Below are 18,261 nucleotides of genomic sequence, written 5' to 3'. Positions count from 1 at the left end.
GCCCAAGGAACTAACTGGGGACCTCGGCTTGGGCTCCTGGGAGCCACTCTAGGTTCAAGTCTCTTGCCAACGCTAAGGTGGATCCCTTAACTAAGAATTGTGCTTCCATGCTCCCCTATCCTACCTTCCTTTATCCCAATCTTCCTTTTTCCCCAAGTTCCCCCCATCCTCCCCTTCTCCCTTTTCTCTCCCCATCTCCCCTTACCCCCATCCCACCCCACCCCCAAGATCCCAATTTTCTCCCCGGCAATTTTGTCTACTTTCCATAGCCAAGAGGATAAGAAGTCGGGACCACGAGGGGTGCACCCACCCACTGAGACAGTGGGGCTGATCTATTGAGAGCTCACCAAGGCCAGCTGGACTGTGACTGAAAAAGCATGGGTTAAAACTGGACTCTCTGAACATGGCGAACAATGAGGGCTGATAAGAAGCCAAGGACAATGGCACGGGGTTTTGATCCTACGCAATGTGCTGGCTTTGTGGGAGCCTAGCCAGTTTGGATGTTCACCTTCCTAGATATGGACAGAGTGGGGAGGACCTAGGACTTACCACAGGGCAGGGAACCCTGACTGCTCTTTGGACTGGAGAGGGAGGGGGAGAGGAATGAGAGGAGGGAGAGAAGGATGGGAGGAGGGGGAGGGAAATGGGAGGCTGGGAGGAGGTGGAAACTTGTTTTTTTTTCTTCCTTTTCTCAATAAAAAAAATGGGAAAAAAAAACAAATGTTCACGGTTCTCACTTCTAGTTAATTCATTATACCATCTTTCCTAACCTGTACCTGGCCTCATGGAGATTTCCCTACAATTGACTGACTGAGGAAAAATAAAGTCTTGTCTAGGTTACAAATGGGTGTGCATCATCTTCAAGTACCCCCCATAGCTGTAAGACCTGTACATGATGATCCTGTGATGGTTAGGGTTCATTGTCAGCTTGACAGAATCTAGACTCACTTGGAAAGGCATCTCAGTGAGTGAGTGTCTGGATGCAGTTGTCCAGTGAGCGTGTCTGTGTGTGTAGGAGTGGTATCTTGATTATGTTAATTGAAGTGAGAAGACATGCCTATTGTGGGTGGGAGCATTCCCTAATCACAAGGTTCCTGAACTGAATAAAAAAGAGAAAGCTAGCTCAACACTGGTATCCATTAATCCACTGTTCTGAAGTCTCGACTGTGAATGTGATGTTAGCAGTTCTCTCAAGTTCCTGCTGCTGCCATGTCTTTGACATGATAGACTGCTACTTGGAACTGCAACCCAAATAAAGCCTTTCTCCCATGAGTTGCTTTTGTCAGAGCATTTCTATCACTGCAACAGGAAAGGAAAATTAGACAGGTCCATTCTTGAACAATCTCTAAGGGGAGCTGTGAAGTTAAGTTGTGCTCATGGTTGTTTCTTTTTCTCAGAAAGAAAAATTATGGCCAATACAAGCTATTACCAGTGCTCTCTGGTACCCTCTAGAATTTGACAATAATACCTTATTGCTGAAGATACCACATTTTTGAGTCATAGAACATGGAGAAATCAATCTGGTACTCAACTAAAGGCTTCATCGCTGCTCATTAGCTTCATAGTGCTCATAGCTGCCATGACCACTATGGGGAGGGGGAGAGCAATTATCAGCCCTACTCAGATGTGAATCCTGTGGCCTGCAATAATGACTGACCCTACACACAATATCCCCATTATTATAATGGGGCATGAACGTTAATGGAAGTTAACTAACCACTTTCTGATGAATCTAAGGTTTGCTCCGTGAAATGAAACCCATTTCTGGCATTAACGGGGCAAGAACTTGTGGCTATATAGGTCATACCATAGGAGAGAACTTAATACTGTTATTCTGCTAACTGACATGCTATTAAAACAACTCCTAATTACTTATTGCTATGCATATAGATTAGAACATTTCTCACCCTCATCAGAGAAACTTCTTGCAGTAAATGGCAACTAACATTAAGTGGTCAACATGCCAAAAATTAGAGACTGTGCCATGCTCAGCCCTAAAAATGGGACATCTATGTAACACTCTTCACCCTAAGGCTCAGGGATCATTGCAGAAGAGGGGGAAGAAAGATTGTAAAAGTCAGAGGTGTTGAATAACTTCAATGGAACAGTACTTTCAGGCTACAACAAGGCGCTGTACATGTAAATTCATAACTATGGTGATAACATGTGAAAGGCCTATGCAAGCTCAAGGAAGACAAATGTCAGCATGAGGGTAGTGTGGCCATGAAATCTCACCACTGCCTGGGGAGCTATTAGCATTTGATAGCCGCTAAGTGAAGGAGAGTCACTTTTCTTCAATGTGAGCAAGGCCCCAATTCTTCCAGTTAATTTAGCAATACAAATTGTACTTGATAGGTTTGAAAAAAGAAGAAAACCTGAAGTTGGGTAGATAGGGAGGTAAGGGGGAAGAGGGTGGATCTGGAAAGAGTTGGGCAAGTAGGGGTGACTATTATCAAGATATGATTATGAAATTCTCAAAGTATTAATAAAAAATATTTAAATAAGTAATAAAATGTTTTTTAAAAGAGAGAAAAGGAAAATGTCCATGTGATATATTGTGTTACAATTTATGTGTTTCCATCTATTTTGCTGAGTGGTAGGAACTTCAAAGAAATACAGTTGGAAAACTGATAGCTAAGAATTCTGGGGACATATATGCACATAGGCCTTTCTCAGTGGACTAGAGAGATACGAAGGTATTTGTGACCCATGTGAACATTCATGAAAGGGTGACCACAGCAGAGAAAGGCCTTAATCAGTGGACATTCTGATCTGTTCAGTTGGTACCAATTAGCCTCTTTCTACAGCTCTCTTATGTGTTTTGCAATAAGCTTATTCACAGAACTGCCACTGTGGTAAATATGGGCTCAGCAACACAGGATTATATTCCCAAAGACCGACCTGCTATAGCCACTACTGATTGTCCAATCCCTATGTACTGATAATGAGTCCAATATATGGCTCCTTCCCTCAGAATAACCAGCCAGATACCAGGTGACAGGCTTATTACATTGAACTATAGCCATCATTCTGAAAGAGCATGTATTTTTATTCTTACTAGAGCAGATGCTCACTCTGCATATGAATTTGTCTTCCCTAGTTTCAATGTTCCTGCAAAGCAATCATCTGCAGACTTGCAAAATTCCTCGTGCATCATTATAGTATCCAACATAACATTGCTTCTAATCCGGGAACTCACTGTACAGCAGATGAGGAATAGCAACAGGCTCATGCTCGTGGGATTCATTAGTCTCATGCCAAAGTGGGATGGCTTTTTGAGGATTCAGTTATAGTACAAACTGGGTGGCATTTCCTTACAGGTAATTCCATATGAGAGTAATATTATCCAAGGAGCTGAATGTGCTGCAAATCAGTATCAAATTTATGGTGCTGCTTTTCTAATAACCGGATTTCATGGGTCCTGGAATCAAGGAGCGACAGCTCTATCATCTCTATTGCTCTGCTAGTAAATTTTTGTTTTTTAAATGCTATATCCTGCTTTCAGCAGCAAACTTAACAGTGACTCCGGTGAACTGGACATTATAACTGCACCTACAACTTCGGCCTCCTGATGCCTCTCACTCAATAAGACTTGTGATACCACCTTGTGTTGTTGATCCTTATTCATAAGGCATTGGCTGAAAAACTATAGTAATCTAATCCATGGAGGATTAAAGGCTCATACCCATCAAGAATGAACCATTGTCAGTTGAGGTACTTACCAAGGGCAGAGAGAGAGTAAAGAATAGGTAAAATAGTTACAGAACCCGGCAATAACCACAACTAGTTGCAGGAATGAGGGCCATGATTCTTGTGTGTGGCTCTTCCTTATTATAACGGTATAGAGAGCAAATATGTTTGATTCCATCCCTCCTTTATTATTTTTATTGTACAGCATGAGATTTATTAACTTTATATCCTGCTGTTTAGGTTACAGGATAGCAAAGGGAAGTGTAAACATCACCCAAGGACTTTGTATACACTGGAAAAAGCCTCAGTGCATTTTCAGTGGTGCAGAGAATATTTGCATTATATTAAAGAAACAAATCACTCTAGTGGTATTTTATTTATATTTTAACAAATAATATTAAGTGCATGTCCACAGTCAAAACATCCACTTTATTTGAGCTGGAAAACTCATTAAATGAAAAAAAAACAGTTAAATATATGAGACTAATGAATCCCATGAGCATGAGCCTGTTGCTATTCCTCATCTGCTGTACAGTGAGTTCCCTGATTAGAAGCAATGTTATGTTGGATACTATAATGATGCACGAGGAATTTTGCAAGTCTGCAGATGATTGCTTTGCAGGAGCATTAAAACTAGGGAAGACAAATTCATTTATATATATATAGGCTTTTTTTCTTTCCCATACATAGAAGATTCAATTTTTCAACCAAAAATACAGTTCTCAAAAGAATTGGTTTGGACAAAATTAGTCTACTTATTTAAAATAGTATTTTTCTCTCATCTACAGTTTCAATATTGATATTTCATGGACCTGTGAGTAGATTTTAACATTTACTTTTGTTGTGTCCTACTATAGTTCAAAAATATAATGCAAAGTTCCACCTGTAGGTTTTAAGTAGTTTTGTCATAAAGTATTGCAATTATATATTTATATATTATATGGTATAAATTAAGTATCATTGTTATGTTTTATATTATTAGTATATTTATTTCTTGTGCATTGGTGTTTTGTCTGCATGTATGTCTGTGTGAGGGTGTCGAATATGCTGTTATTGAAATTACAAACAATTGTGGGTGGTCATGTGGATGCTTGGAACCAAACCAAAGTCCTCTGGAAGAGAAATCAATGCTTTCAACTGCTGAGCCATCTCTCCAGCCTCCAATATATTTTTACTTTATGATTTGTTATTGTTATTAATCTCTTTATGATACTTAATCAATAATATATTATACACATAATATATGTGGCATATATTTATATGTTATATATATATATATATGTGCAAATACATGTAGGATTGATGCTGTTTATGGCTTTAATAAGCCACTGGTATCTTACAAAAAGGTCCTCTGTAGATTGATAGGTGGCCACTGCCATATGATTTCTATTTAGCTGCTTATTTCCCCACTTCTGTGCATTTATTCCTATGAAACATGTGTTAGTCATATTAAACTCTATTATAGTTTCTGCATAGCTAAGTGGTTAGACCTGACAATGCATTGGAGTAGCCAAGTATCCTCTGAGATTTTAAATAATGACTTATTTTATACTGACAAGTTTCTGCGACCAAAACCCAAAAGTAAATTACTAATTTCTTTCTGAAATATGTGATCTTAACTCAAAGTGTGAGTGTTCAGCTCCAAAGTAAGTAAAAGTCCAGAAAGAATAAAATCAGGAAAAGTAAAATAAAACTGGTTTTATGACAGTTAAAAATGTGCCCCCCAAGCAAAGTATCTCTGTATAAGTCCTCAAATAATTACACACACTTTGAAATTTTTATGCAAATTTTAGTTTACAGATAAGTTTTTGTGTATTGTGGTGAAAGCAGTGTCTCAGAGAGTAGGTTCTTAAGGTTTGTGGACTCAAATTCCTGGAATTATGAAAAACAGAATTTTTATTGCTTCCATCCTTTATATGTCTGGATTGTCAGTCACCTAGGAGAATCTTGAAATGTAAAAATTGGTATAAGCCATTTGATTGCCTAACTAAATAGCTCATTGTTTCATTTTCCTTTCATAGGCACAGACTGTTCAGTCAGAATGTTATTTTTGTGTTTTTTATTTTCACACCTAGCTCTAATAGGATAAAAGGGTAGATTATTGAATCTACTCTGAAAAGAAGGGAGAATATAGATATGATAAAATAAAAAGATAGATTGTTGAATCTACTTTAAAAAACAACTGCCAGTTTTAAATGTTTTACATTGGATTGGACTTTTGCATCTTGTATATAAATTTTGTAAATTAATATAAATTTGAGATTAATTTTGTTAAAACATACTGTATATACATTTCTACTCTTGTTCATGGTATTGTACCTATATAACTCATCTAACAATGTAATACAAATTTCTAGTCTTTGAAAATTATTACCCAATTGTTTAGGATAAGAAGAAAATATAGATTAGTAGTTAGTCACGAAGTATAATCGAACTTGTAGTCACATTAGGTATGTTTTCAAGGTCAAACAAAGGTATATTTTAGATAGGTCATCTTCAAACACTTCAGAGATCTACTAAATATGGCTTTTAAGATGTTTTAATAACCTAGATTCTTTTTTGGCAATGAGACTTGTCTATTCCTGGCAGCACCAATCTACTTCAGAGAAGATAATGGGTATTGTAGAAATTCCACATGGAGTTTACTTTCTTTGTGTTGAAAGTAAACCACTGGGAAAGAAAATGGCCTTGCCTCAACTGCTGACAGTATGCTATCCGAATTGGACAAGCAGAACACAAAAGAAAGTGACTGACTGGCAAACATTGTCAAGACAAATTCAGATAAAATATTCCATATCTATTCGATCTTGGTGAGTCCCAAGTCTTGTACCTAATTTACTTTCTATCATAACTTGATTTCTGTGTCAGGTAAACAAGAAAAACTATAATATATTTAATATTCAACTCCATAAGAGACCCAAGAAGGAAATGAGTAAGCAGAAAGTGTGAGCAAGTGACTTCCAAAAAATGTGAGAAATCACAGAAACAGCTGATTGCCTGGACAGTCACCCAAAATTCCTCTACAATGTTTCAGGACATCTATCTTCAGACTACAGGCCTGGCATACTCGATAGACTATTCTGTGAAGCATGATATTCTGAAGGGCTGTTCCTCCTTGTCTTGACAATATTTGGCAGTCAGTCACTTTCTTTGGTGTTCTGCTTGTCCAATTCAGAATGATAGTGTTCAGCTCCCTTGTTCCCCTTAAAATATTTTAGAATTTTATTTTGTTTTTGTGTAGCAGATCAGGAAAACAAAGCATCCAAGCCACTAGAGAGTTTACCTCTATGAAATCTTCAGACTGAAAAGAGAGCAAGTTCCTGTCTCATTCCGCTTTATAATCCTCTCCAGTGCTGGGATTAAAGGCATGCACCACCACTGCCTGACCTGTAGGGCTGGCTAGTGTGTTTGTTTTGCATTCTGTTCTTCAGGCAAGCTTTCTTTATTAAAATACAAATGAACTATCACTACATTTGTGTATGTGGATATGAGTAGAGACACATGCATTCCGACCATATACATGTAATGGTACAGCTATGATCTTGGCCTTGGTCAGAGAAATTTCTTTACAGTGTGGGATATGTTCAATGCAGAGCCCAACCCTTTGCCCGCCGGCCCCCCAGCCCCTCAACCCTTAGGCCCACCATTGCACTCATGACCTCAGCATCTGTGGTTACCTGCCGACCACTGGGTCCATCAACAACCTATCATGGATAGGGAAGGAGCTCATGAGCCCTTCCCACCTTGAGGAGCTTTGGGTAATTAATGGCTGCTTGGAAAGAAGAAATTATTTTTTTTTCAGTAAGTATTTTTTTCAGGAATGTAGTCACTGGTAATTGCTTGCCCTCAAGTAATTAACAACACATGCTCATGTAACTACCTAATTTAACTCAGCGGGTTACTAGAAAACAACAATAATAAAATAAAGACATGAGAGTTAGAGGGGGACTCATTGAAGAGAAGGGGTTCCGCAGCAGTAGGAAGGAGATGAGAGGGGGTAACGAGGAGAGGAAGTAACCAAAATACATTAGATTACATGCAAGTGTGAAATTGTTTAAAAGTAAAAAATAAATTTTAAAAAAGGTATAACCATGCCAGGCAGTGGTAGCCCACGCCTTTAATCCCAGCACTTGGGAGGCAGAGGCAAGCGGATCTCTGTGAGTTCGAGGCCAACCTGATCTACAGGAGCTAGTTCCAGGACAGGCTCCAAAGCTACAGAGAAACCCTATCTTGGAAAACAAAACGTCTAGCCACAACAAGATATAACTATTTATGAATAGACATTTTTACTGATCACCAGATGCTGTCAAGGGCACTAATGGAATGTATACTGAGGTATTTCTGAGTCTTAGACATATAATACCTCAATGTTAAAACATATTTTTTTGAGGGCCAGAGAAATGACTCAGCAGATAGAGGTGCTTGCCACCAAGCCTGTTGACCGGAGTTAGATCCCTTAGACCCGCATGGTAGAAGGAGAGAACCAGTTCCCACGAATTATCTTCTTACCTCCACATTCATGCCACCACACACACACATACTTTTTAAACTTGTGATTTTGAATGTCTGGTAAGAATTAAACAATTTTTCATAGAAATGCTAACATGTTAAAGCTAAAAGCCACTTAGCAATTTCTTTTTTCCAGATATATAAGGTTTTTTTTAAATGACCTTTTAGATTAGCATAAAAGATAATGGTTTTTGTTGTGGCATTTTCATATGTAAGCTTCATATCTCCTCCTCCACCAGCCTCCCTACACTTCCCCACCAAAACTAAAATTGTTTCTTATGTATTTGGCTGTGAGTGAGGGGTAGGTGTGCATACCACAGCACTTGTGCGGAAATCAGAAGACAAGTTCTCGCCTTCCATCTTTACATGGCTTCCAGGGACAGCACACAGATGGTGTTAATCCCAAAGAATGGAGGAGAAAGACTAGCAACTCAAATCATCATGCCCAAATTAATTAAAGTAAGTTTCGTATTTATGTACATAGGCTGCCTCCCCCAAAGGCAGGGTTTGAGAGATCAGCATTGGATGTGTGGAAGACAAGGCTTTGATAGCTCAGGGGTTGAAGGTTTTCAGATTGGGGATTTGGTGCACAAAATAGGCAGGGTGACAGGAGTAGAACATATGCATAACAACTTAGTGCGGATGACCTCCTAAAACAAAGACATGGTCGCAAAGTGGGCATAACAAGGTGATCACAGCAAGGTAGTCATAGGTGGTCATATAACCTTTGAAACAGAGGGAGGGTTGCAAGGGGTTATAAAAAACTTTCGAAACAAAGACATGCTTCTGTTCCTGTGACAGGCAGTACAAAACTATTTGTAGTTAAGGTTGCTTACAGATGGGGCATAGTCCAACCCTTGAGAAACAGAGGTTTAATGATAAACAGGAATGAACCTAGTTTCTTTACTATAAGATGGCTTTCAAGCTTAAGATGGAGGCAAGCTGGTTCTTCAATTGCCCTTATGTTCTTCTAAAAGAAGACACCCAAGTGTTGACAGAGATTTCTGTCCTGCCCGGTCCTGCAGCTGTTCAGTCCCAAAGAAACACACGGAGGTCTACATTAATTATAAACTGGTTGGCCTATTAGCTCAGGCTTCTTGTTAATTAATTCTTTTATTTATTTATTTATTTGTTCATTTATTTATTTATTTATTAAGGATTTCTGCCTCCTCCCCGCAACCGCTTCCCATTTCCCTCCCCCTCCCCCGATCAAGTCCCCCTCCCTCATCTGCTCGAAGAGCAATCAGGGTTCCCTGACTTTACATCTTAAATTAGCCCAGGCATTCTCATCTTGTATCTTCTGAGTTTTGGTGACAACTGCAAAACTGGTTTTTTCCTCTTCCCAGAATTCTCCTGTTCTTGTCACCCTGCCTCTACTTCCTGCCTGGCTGCCCTGCCTATACTTCCTGCCTGGCTACTGGACAATCAGCATTTTATTAAAACAATACAAAAACATTGTCTCACAGCACCAAAGAGCTCCTTTTCTCTCCCCCCACCTCTTTTTTTGTCCTGTCTTTCCCCAGTGCATCAAGAAAAAGTTGTATGAAAACTTAGTGAGAAGGCAGCCTTGAAGAAAGCCCTCCCTAGAAACTGCTGACATCTTGATTTCAGACTTCCCAACTTCCAAAAATTAATTTCTGTTGTTTAAACTAACAGTTCATTATACGTTGCTTTAGTAACCTGAACAGATAAATTCAAAAACATTATGCTAGGTGAAATCAGCTGATCACAGGACAAATGTATGACCCCACTTACATGAAGTTCCTGCAGTTAGTCAAATTCATAAAAAAAAAAAGAAAAGAAAAGAGAAATATTCAAATCCTTCCTCCACAACTCCAGGTTATCCAGCCCTTTCTTTGAGGGGAAAATTTAATTCACATGATTCCCTTAAGAAGTCCTTCTTGTCCAGGAAGGAGGGTTGCATTTTCATCTTTTATTTTTACGATTTATTTATTTATTTATTTATTTATTATGTATACAGTGTTCTGTTTGTATGTATGTCAGCAGACCAGGAGAGGGCACCAGTTCTCATTACAGATGGTTGTGAGCCACCATGTGGTTGCTGGGAATTGAACTCAAAACCTCTGGAAGAGCAGCCAGTGCTCTTAACCTCTGAGCCATCTCTCCAGCCCAAGGCGGGTACTGTGTATTGGCTGGGAATCGAAGCTGGGGCATTTTCATCTTTATAAGTGATAGTAAATGTTTCCTCACATGTGCATAATCCTACAAAAGCCAATAAACCAAACCTTAAACTAAGCCCTGAAACCAAGGCTATTACTGAAACATTAAAGTAAAACCTAGGGATCTGAAACCAGCATTGAATAAAGACTCTCTTAACTCTCATGGAATGTTGTCCACTAATGTCTAAGCCCCTCCGTCACCGTTATACTTAAAACCCTTGGGACTGGTCATGGAAGCCTTAATAAATTCCATGCTTTGTGCTCTCTTTCTCTGTCTCTGTGTCTCTCTGTGTGTCTCTCTCACACACACACACAATTATAAAGGAACACATGGATGCCTGTGCCATGTGGATTCTGATGCTCATTGTTAGCACAGTGCAACTCTTAACTCTAAACATTTACACTTTGACACACTGTTTAGGCTCTAGGGAAATGCCTCTTTATATCTAAACAAAAGGCAATTGTGTCCAAATGGCATCAAGATTTGTGAATTATGTCACTTCTCATATAAAAGATAAACATTATTTCATGCTGCAGGAAACAAAAATTCAAAAGGTGAAAGATTTAAGGAAAATACTAGCTAACTTTCCAAAGCCAAAAATCTATGAACATGATGCATTTTTGCTTAATAAACTATCATTCCCTAGTAATGTACAGTGTCTTTTTATTGTTTCTCTGCATTTTCCAGCTTTTCTTGCACAATCAAAATTGGTGCAATATTTGCAACATATGGAGAAAAGTTGAAGAAAATTTTGCAATATTAAACAACCTGTGTAACTCTTGATTTTAGGATCTATACATAAATCAACAGACAGACAGAAAGATAGATGATAGATAAAATTGGTAAAACTTTACCAAATTGTGTTCCCCCAGAGAGCAGATTGTGAGATGATATTTTGAGGGAATACTGAAATCAACCATTATGAGAAGGAAACAGGAATAAACTATAAGAGAAATCAAATTTCGTTGCACAGGTAGTGGAATTTCTCAGCATACTCTGTCAAGAATCCTGAAGAATGGGATAAAACCTCATAGATCCTCCAAATTGAGTCCTGGCATCATCAGTGGGACACTTTATGACAACATCAGTGGGTCACTGGATATGTGCCACCCTGCGAATAGGATCTACTCGTAAATAAGAAAACACTCTTCAGCCGAGGCTGTCCCCGAAGAGTTCTGTCAGCTACATTCTCTTTGGTGGCAACATTTCCAACAAATGAAGGGAGTTTTAAACAGTACCACACTCTTCTTCTTGTAAATTCTAGATCGCTTTGTATAATTTCTGTGATCAGTTCCTCAAGGATCAGGTGAAACTAAGGACAAAGTATATCCCCCGTCTCTACATTGTCTCAAAGCTACAAATAGCTACCTCTGTTTGTTGCTATCAAATATAGATCAACATCATTCTTAGAATTTGGGTTATGTGACCAGATTCTCACTTCTTGAACACATTGCCCTCTCAAACTAAAGTTCCTACATTGTCTGGTACCTACACAATAAGCTTACTAATCTATGAACAGCACTTGTTTTTTTTTTTCCTTTCTTGGAAAGGTATCTTTTTTAAGATTTATTTATTATGTATAACATGTTCAGTCTGCATGTTTGTCTGCAGGCCAAAAGAGAGCATCAGATCTCACTATAGGTGATTGTGAGCCACTATGTGGTTGCTGGGAATTGAACTCAGGACCTCTGGAAGAGCAGCCAGTGCTCTTAACCTCTGAGCCATCTCTCCAGCCCCCAGGATGTCAATGAGGCCATAGGCAACAAGGTGAAAGGAAGGTATTAGAATAGCAACGATAGATGTGTGTGGAAGACCTGAGCTTATTCAGCCTTCTACATTCACAGGTCTGACGTAGCCCAGCTCAAATTAGCCATTTGATTTCCTGCAATCATGCATGTATTCCATCTCTACCAGCATGTGGTAGCATACCAGGCACTGTTTTTAAAAGGTCTGCTATCTTCCCCTGTATGTAAAAGAGCTCTGCTCCAGAAACTCAGCTAGACTGTAACTTCTCTACTAACACTTTCTTTATCAACACATGCAACGCTGATACCACATACCAGAGGGTCTGTCTTTTGTGTGGGCCAAGTGTCTGGACTGCTTGAAACTTTACTTGGGGCCATAAAACCTTCTTCCACTCCAGGCCCCACTTAACATTGGAAGTTTCTTTTGTTCCCCAATATGCAAACTGAAAAAGGGAGGAATGTGCTCCTTCCAGAACCTAAGAGGCCAGTCAGATGGTGAGATGCTTTCTTTGTGAAGAACTCTGGGAATTTGTCCCTTATGTAGCAGGATTCCTAACATTCCCCAGACCACTCAAACACTAAAAGTCACACTTAATATGGTCAGTCTCTGGTCCTTTCTGGAGTTTGGCTCTTATAGTGTATGTGTCTTGCCAAGGTCACCAACAAGCTACCTCTTTTGAAAGCATTGTGCAGACTCCTTTAGACTGTATTAAAGCGGGAGATATGAGAGTTAGTAGAGCTTTGGGAAAAAATGAGAAATGGAGGGTTGCCCACTCTATGTGAGTACAAGCATTTTTTGGTTTTAATGATAGGAAGACAAGCACATTTTTCAAAGAACTGAATGCTATGTGCAAAGGTCATGATAATTGCCTCTAACCAAAATACTACATATATCTGACATGAGTTTAGAGTTGCCTTAATATTTGGTTTCATTGACAATAATTTACTATCATCTTCCAGGCACCATCCACATTTTTCAGGCCACAATACTGGCTAATTAAAAGAAAGCCTAATGGAGATTGCATCTCTATATTTTCTAGGTCTTTATTAGAGGCACGAAGTTGTGCCACACCCCCTCCATATAAATACTAAGTTGGCTAGGGAAAGCATAAACAATTTCAGAAGCAGTCACTTGGTCCTTTCCTCTACTAACAGCACTGCTCTGATAGGCCAAAGAACAATGGGGCTGGGACCAAATAAAACTTCAGAGATCACAAAAGTAGCTACTGGGTCAGGCTCTGAACTCAGTAGACCTACTGTGTGCTGGACCTGGGACTTGATCTCGTTTAATACCTAATGTCCATATTTTCATGGGAACCTCGGGACTATAATGACATTTTGGGTCTCTGAGTATCCGTAGCAGGCAATTGAAAACCAATGTTTGTCCTCAAAATATTTGGTCATTCGTCTTTCCTTAACATGTAGCTACCTAAGTCATCAAAAAGAACTGAGGACGCATTCCTATGAAGTCCTATGAAGGTCATCAAGAGATAGTCATTCCAACAGCATAACCTAGAGCAAAAGCTCTCAACAACTTAGGACCGCAAACTGGACAGGGACTAGCATTTTTACTTACTGAGTTCTACATTTTTCTCTGCTCCTCACCCTTCCTTTCCCCTCCCCTCAACCCTCTCCCATGGTCCCCATGCTCCCCATGTACTCAGGAGATCTTGTCTTTTACTACTTCCCATGTAGATTGGATCCATGTATGCATGTCTCTAAAGGTCCTCATTGTTGTCTAGGTACGGGACTAACATTTAATTAAGGCAACTTTCTTCAGACTCCCAACCACCTTTGATTTCTTTTGAGTGGCTTATTAGCTGATTATTGACTGTGTATGCCTCATTAATCATGCCTTAACTGCAGTAATATTTCATTTGTATTTTAATAAATAAAGCTTGCCTGAAGATCAGAGAGTAAAACAGCACCACTGATCAGCCTTACAGACCAGGCAGTGGTGACACACACCTTTAATCCCAGTAACCACAGAAACCAGGCGGTAGTGGTGCACGCCTTTAATCCCAGCCCTAGAGTGGAATATGAGATGGGAGGAGACAGCTCTCAGACTCGGTCTCATTCTGGGGATTCCTGGAGGCAGGATCGCCATTATGGAATGAGGTAGAGGTAAGAATCAGTGGCTGTTTTGTTTTTCTGATCTTCAGGTTGAACCCCAATTTCTGTCTCTGGGTTTTTGTTAATTGTGCTACACTTAACCCATTCTCCATCTATAGCGCTGTTGATCATCCCTATGGGTCTCTGTAAGTTTTGACACTCGACCCCCTGCTCTGATCTTTCAGGGCATGTTACATTCTCTTGACCTCTGAAAGCTAAGGACATCCCTGAAGGATCTATTGTCTCAGAGTCATCAGCATTTCTACTGTTACTCCTCCACTCTTAGCACACTCTTCTTCTCTGAGCCCAGGCCCCTAGAGAGGAACATCACTGAAATGATCTTCATAGCTTTGCTACCAGTATGCACTTGGAGTTTTCCAGTAGAATATAGTCCTTGGAAAAATTTTCCTACATTATATAATACATTTTTCCTATGATTCGCCTTTATTTGATTGCTTTTAAAAATTATTTTATGTATATGGGTTATTTGTCTGCAAGTATGTCTGTATAGCATGTACATGTTGTGCTTGGGGAGGCCAGAAAAGGGGATCAGATTCCTGGAACTGGAGCTACAGATGGTCGTTAGTCACAAAGTCGATGCTGGTAATTAGGCCTGGGTCTTCTGGAAGAGCAGCCAATGCTCTTAACCTCTGCAGCCTCTTATCTGAGTTTTTAATCCATTCTTCCAGCTTCCTTGATGGCAATATGTCTCAATAGGAGCTTTTGTTTTCCCATACTTTAAGGAACCATCTGAGCCATTAATTCACATGATTTCCCCGATCTTTGCTAGGGTTTTAAATCTTGTAAACACTCTCCAGTTTATTTTCCCATCTTCCAGTGTGCTCTAGATCCACTAATCTTGTTCCTGAGATTTCACGCCTCTGCACACTCTCTCGGTACCTACGGGTGGGTACTGATAGCTAGTCAGATCTTGCAGCCACTTTCACCCATATTCTCTTTCCTATCTTATTACTTTCTATACACCCAGGAAGGTTATTCTGTGATTTAGACCTAGTTACAGGCCCAGTGGTAGTAAGTGCAGGTTTCAAGAGAAGTAAGAGCAGGTTTCAAGGTTAATCAATGTCATCTTAAAGAGGAAAGGCATGCTTAAATCTTCAAGAAAGGTGAAGTTCCAGACTTCAATAGTCAAAAGTGAGACAGTTTTGAGTAATTAATGAATTTAGAGAGATGTAGGAGATACAAAATATTCAATGGACAACAATCAAGAGGTTCCATCCGGTGAGCCACAAGGTCATATTTCTTTCTAACCAAGGCTTGGGTCTAACATAGAAGATTTGGTAACGATTATAACTTTCTTTGAAGCTTACTTTTTTAAAATAATTCCCGTACCTGCTGTTCATATTTCTCTTCCTGTACATTAAAGCTCATATAATCTGTGCAAGAAGCTCCCTTACTTTTGAATATAGCTCTTAGGTTTTAATTTATTTAAGTTACTTTTCCAGTTTTTAAAATATCAATCAGACGTAATAGTTTTCCCTATATATAAAATGTATATCATGTTTGTCAAAGTACTTAAAATTTTATTCTTAGATTTATGTATTTTTATGTTTGAGGGTTTTGTCTGCATGCATGTATGTGCACCATGTACATGCCTGGTGCCCACAGAGGTCAGAAGAGGGCATTGAATTCCCAGGAGAAGAACTTACAGATAGTTATAAACTATCACATGAGGGCTGGAAATCAAATTTGGATCCTCGGCAAGAACAAGTGCTCTGAATGAGCCTTGTCTCCAGCCCCACTTTTCATGTTTTGCCATATGGTACCAGACAATACTTTCACCAGCAAACTCCCACTAGCCATTCCTGTGCCACCTCATTCCATACTTGTACCTACATAACTTTCCACCAGTGATGGGGTTTACGCTGACAACTGGTCAGCAAGAAATCTGTCTAGAATAATTCTTCCCAGTGTTTGCTTTCTTGAACAACTTCTTGTATCGATTTTTTGAAAGTTTGTTCTCCAGGGAGCAGACAAAGACAGAGAATAGCATGAAAGATTTTATTAGGGAATCCCATGGGATAAGCATCCACCAAATGAGAAAAAAAGGAAGAAGGGATGGACAGAGAGAGCCAATAAGCTGTCTCAAGTCATGTCTATCAGTCATTGGCACAAAATGCTCCCAGGAAGGGGGTATGATCTTGGGGAGGTGGCTCTCTTCAACTGATGCATTTCTGGAACTTCAATGACAGCTGAGAGCTTTCTAAAATCACTCCTAACAAATGAAATAAGCACTTTATTCCTGTAGGGGGATCAGGCAGCAGATAATAGAATCCATCATAATGTGATACCATTTCTTAAGACAGAGTCTCTACATAGGCCTGGCTGTTCTGGCACTTACTATGTAAACCAGGCTGGCTTCAAGCTTGCAGAAATCCTCCTGCTTCAGCTTCTGAGGTACTAGGATTAAAGGTGTGGGCCACCATGCCTAGCCTGTGATATCATTTCTTTACAGTAAAATGTTGGTGTTTCTCAAACAGTAGATTTGAGAACTGTTTGCTTTGGTTTGGTTTGGTTTGGTTTGGTTTGGTTTTTATAATGCCTCACTCTTTCTGATTCAGTCATCTGGCTAGCTAGGACAAAAAGTATAGACCACTGAACATGAATCAATAATACTTACACTTTACATAATAAAGAAAACAAAAATTTTAAACAGGTACAGTTTTGTGTAAACCTTTAAGTTATACCTTCCAAAAATTTGATATAATATGTGAACCTTTATTTAGCCTTTTGCTTTAAGGTTTTCAAATGTGACTGACAGTCCTACCCATCCAAAATAAATTCTTTGATCTTGGGCTAAACTATACAAGAAATGACTATTCACTATATAAAAATGATAAAAATACAGATTAGTTTTAAGAAAAAAACAGATGGGGCTGAAGAGATGGTTTATCAGTTAAGAGTGCTTGCTGCTCTTGCAAAGGACTTTGGTTTGGGTCCCAGCACATACGTGGTGGTTCACAACCATCTGTAACTCAAGTTCCAAAGGATCCAACACCATTTTCTGGCTTCTGAGAGCAATGGGCACACACATGGTGCGCATACATACATGTAGGTAAACACTCACACATATAAACATAAAGGAAACTGTGATGGCAAATGTCTTTAATCCCAGCACTCAAAAGGCAGAGGTAGATGGATCTCTGTGAATCCAAGGACAGCTTTGTCTACATAGCGAGTTCCAGGACAACTAGGTCTACACAGTGAGACCTTGTCTCAAAACTAAATAAAGAGTAAGTAAATCTTTTTTTAATATTTAAAAAAATGATAAAAATCTCCCATCAGTCTAATTCTCATAAAAATTATTAATGTTCTCATGATATATAACAGTTCATTTCAGAGGCCATTTTATTGTGTGTGTATGTGTTTATGTGTGTGTACACGAGGAGGCCAGAGGTCATCTTGGGCGTCTTCCAAGAAGACTGGTTTTCCTTCCTTTTTTGGTGTGGGGGGGTATTTTTAATACTAATTTAATTTCTTAAAATTCATGTATATGTGTATATCTGAAAGTACACCATAGGTGTGTGGGTCCCCATGGGTGCTGGAAGAGGGTGTCAGATCCCTTGAAGCTGGAATTTCAGATGGTTGTGAGCTACCCTGCATGGATACTGAGAAATGTTCTCAGGTTCTTTGCAAGAGCAACAAGTACCCTTAAGGCTAAGCCATCTCACCAGTCCTCCGCATTAAGTTGTGTTGTTGTTGTTGTTGTTGTTGTTGTTGTTGTTGTTGTTGTTTTCAGACACTGTCACTCCCTGAACCTAGACCCGCCGATTGTCTAGACTGGCTGAGCAGCAAGCCCCAGGGATCATCTTGTTCCTGAGTCTGCATCACAGGGATTACAGAAAAGATCTGCCAGTCTAGCTTTTTGTGTGAGTACTGGAGGTCCAAACTCAGGTAGGTCCCCATGATTGCACCAAAAGCCTATCACTGAGTCACTCTCTCCAGTCCCTTAGGAGAATTTAAATGCACAGTTTTTTCTTCATGAAAAGTATATATGCTTTTACAA

Source organism: Microtus oregoni, unplaced genomic scaffold (genome assembly GCF_018167655.1).
Source record: "Microtus oregoni isolate MIOR12 unplaced genomic scaffold, Mior012 000050F_ref0000143, whole genome shotgun sequence".
Taxonomy (NCBI): Eukaryota; Metazoa; Chordata; class Mammalia; order Rodentia; family Cricetidae; genus Microtus; species Microtus oregoni.
The sequence above is the reverse complement of the archived record's forward strand: the minus strand, read 5'-3'. Positions refer to the sequence as shown.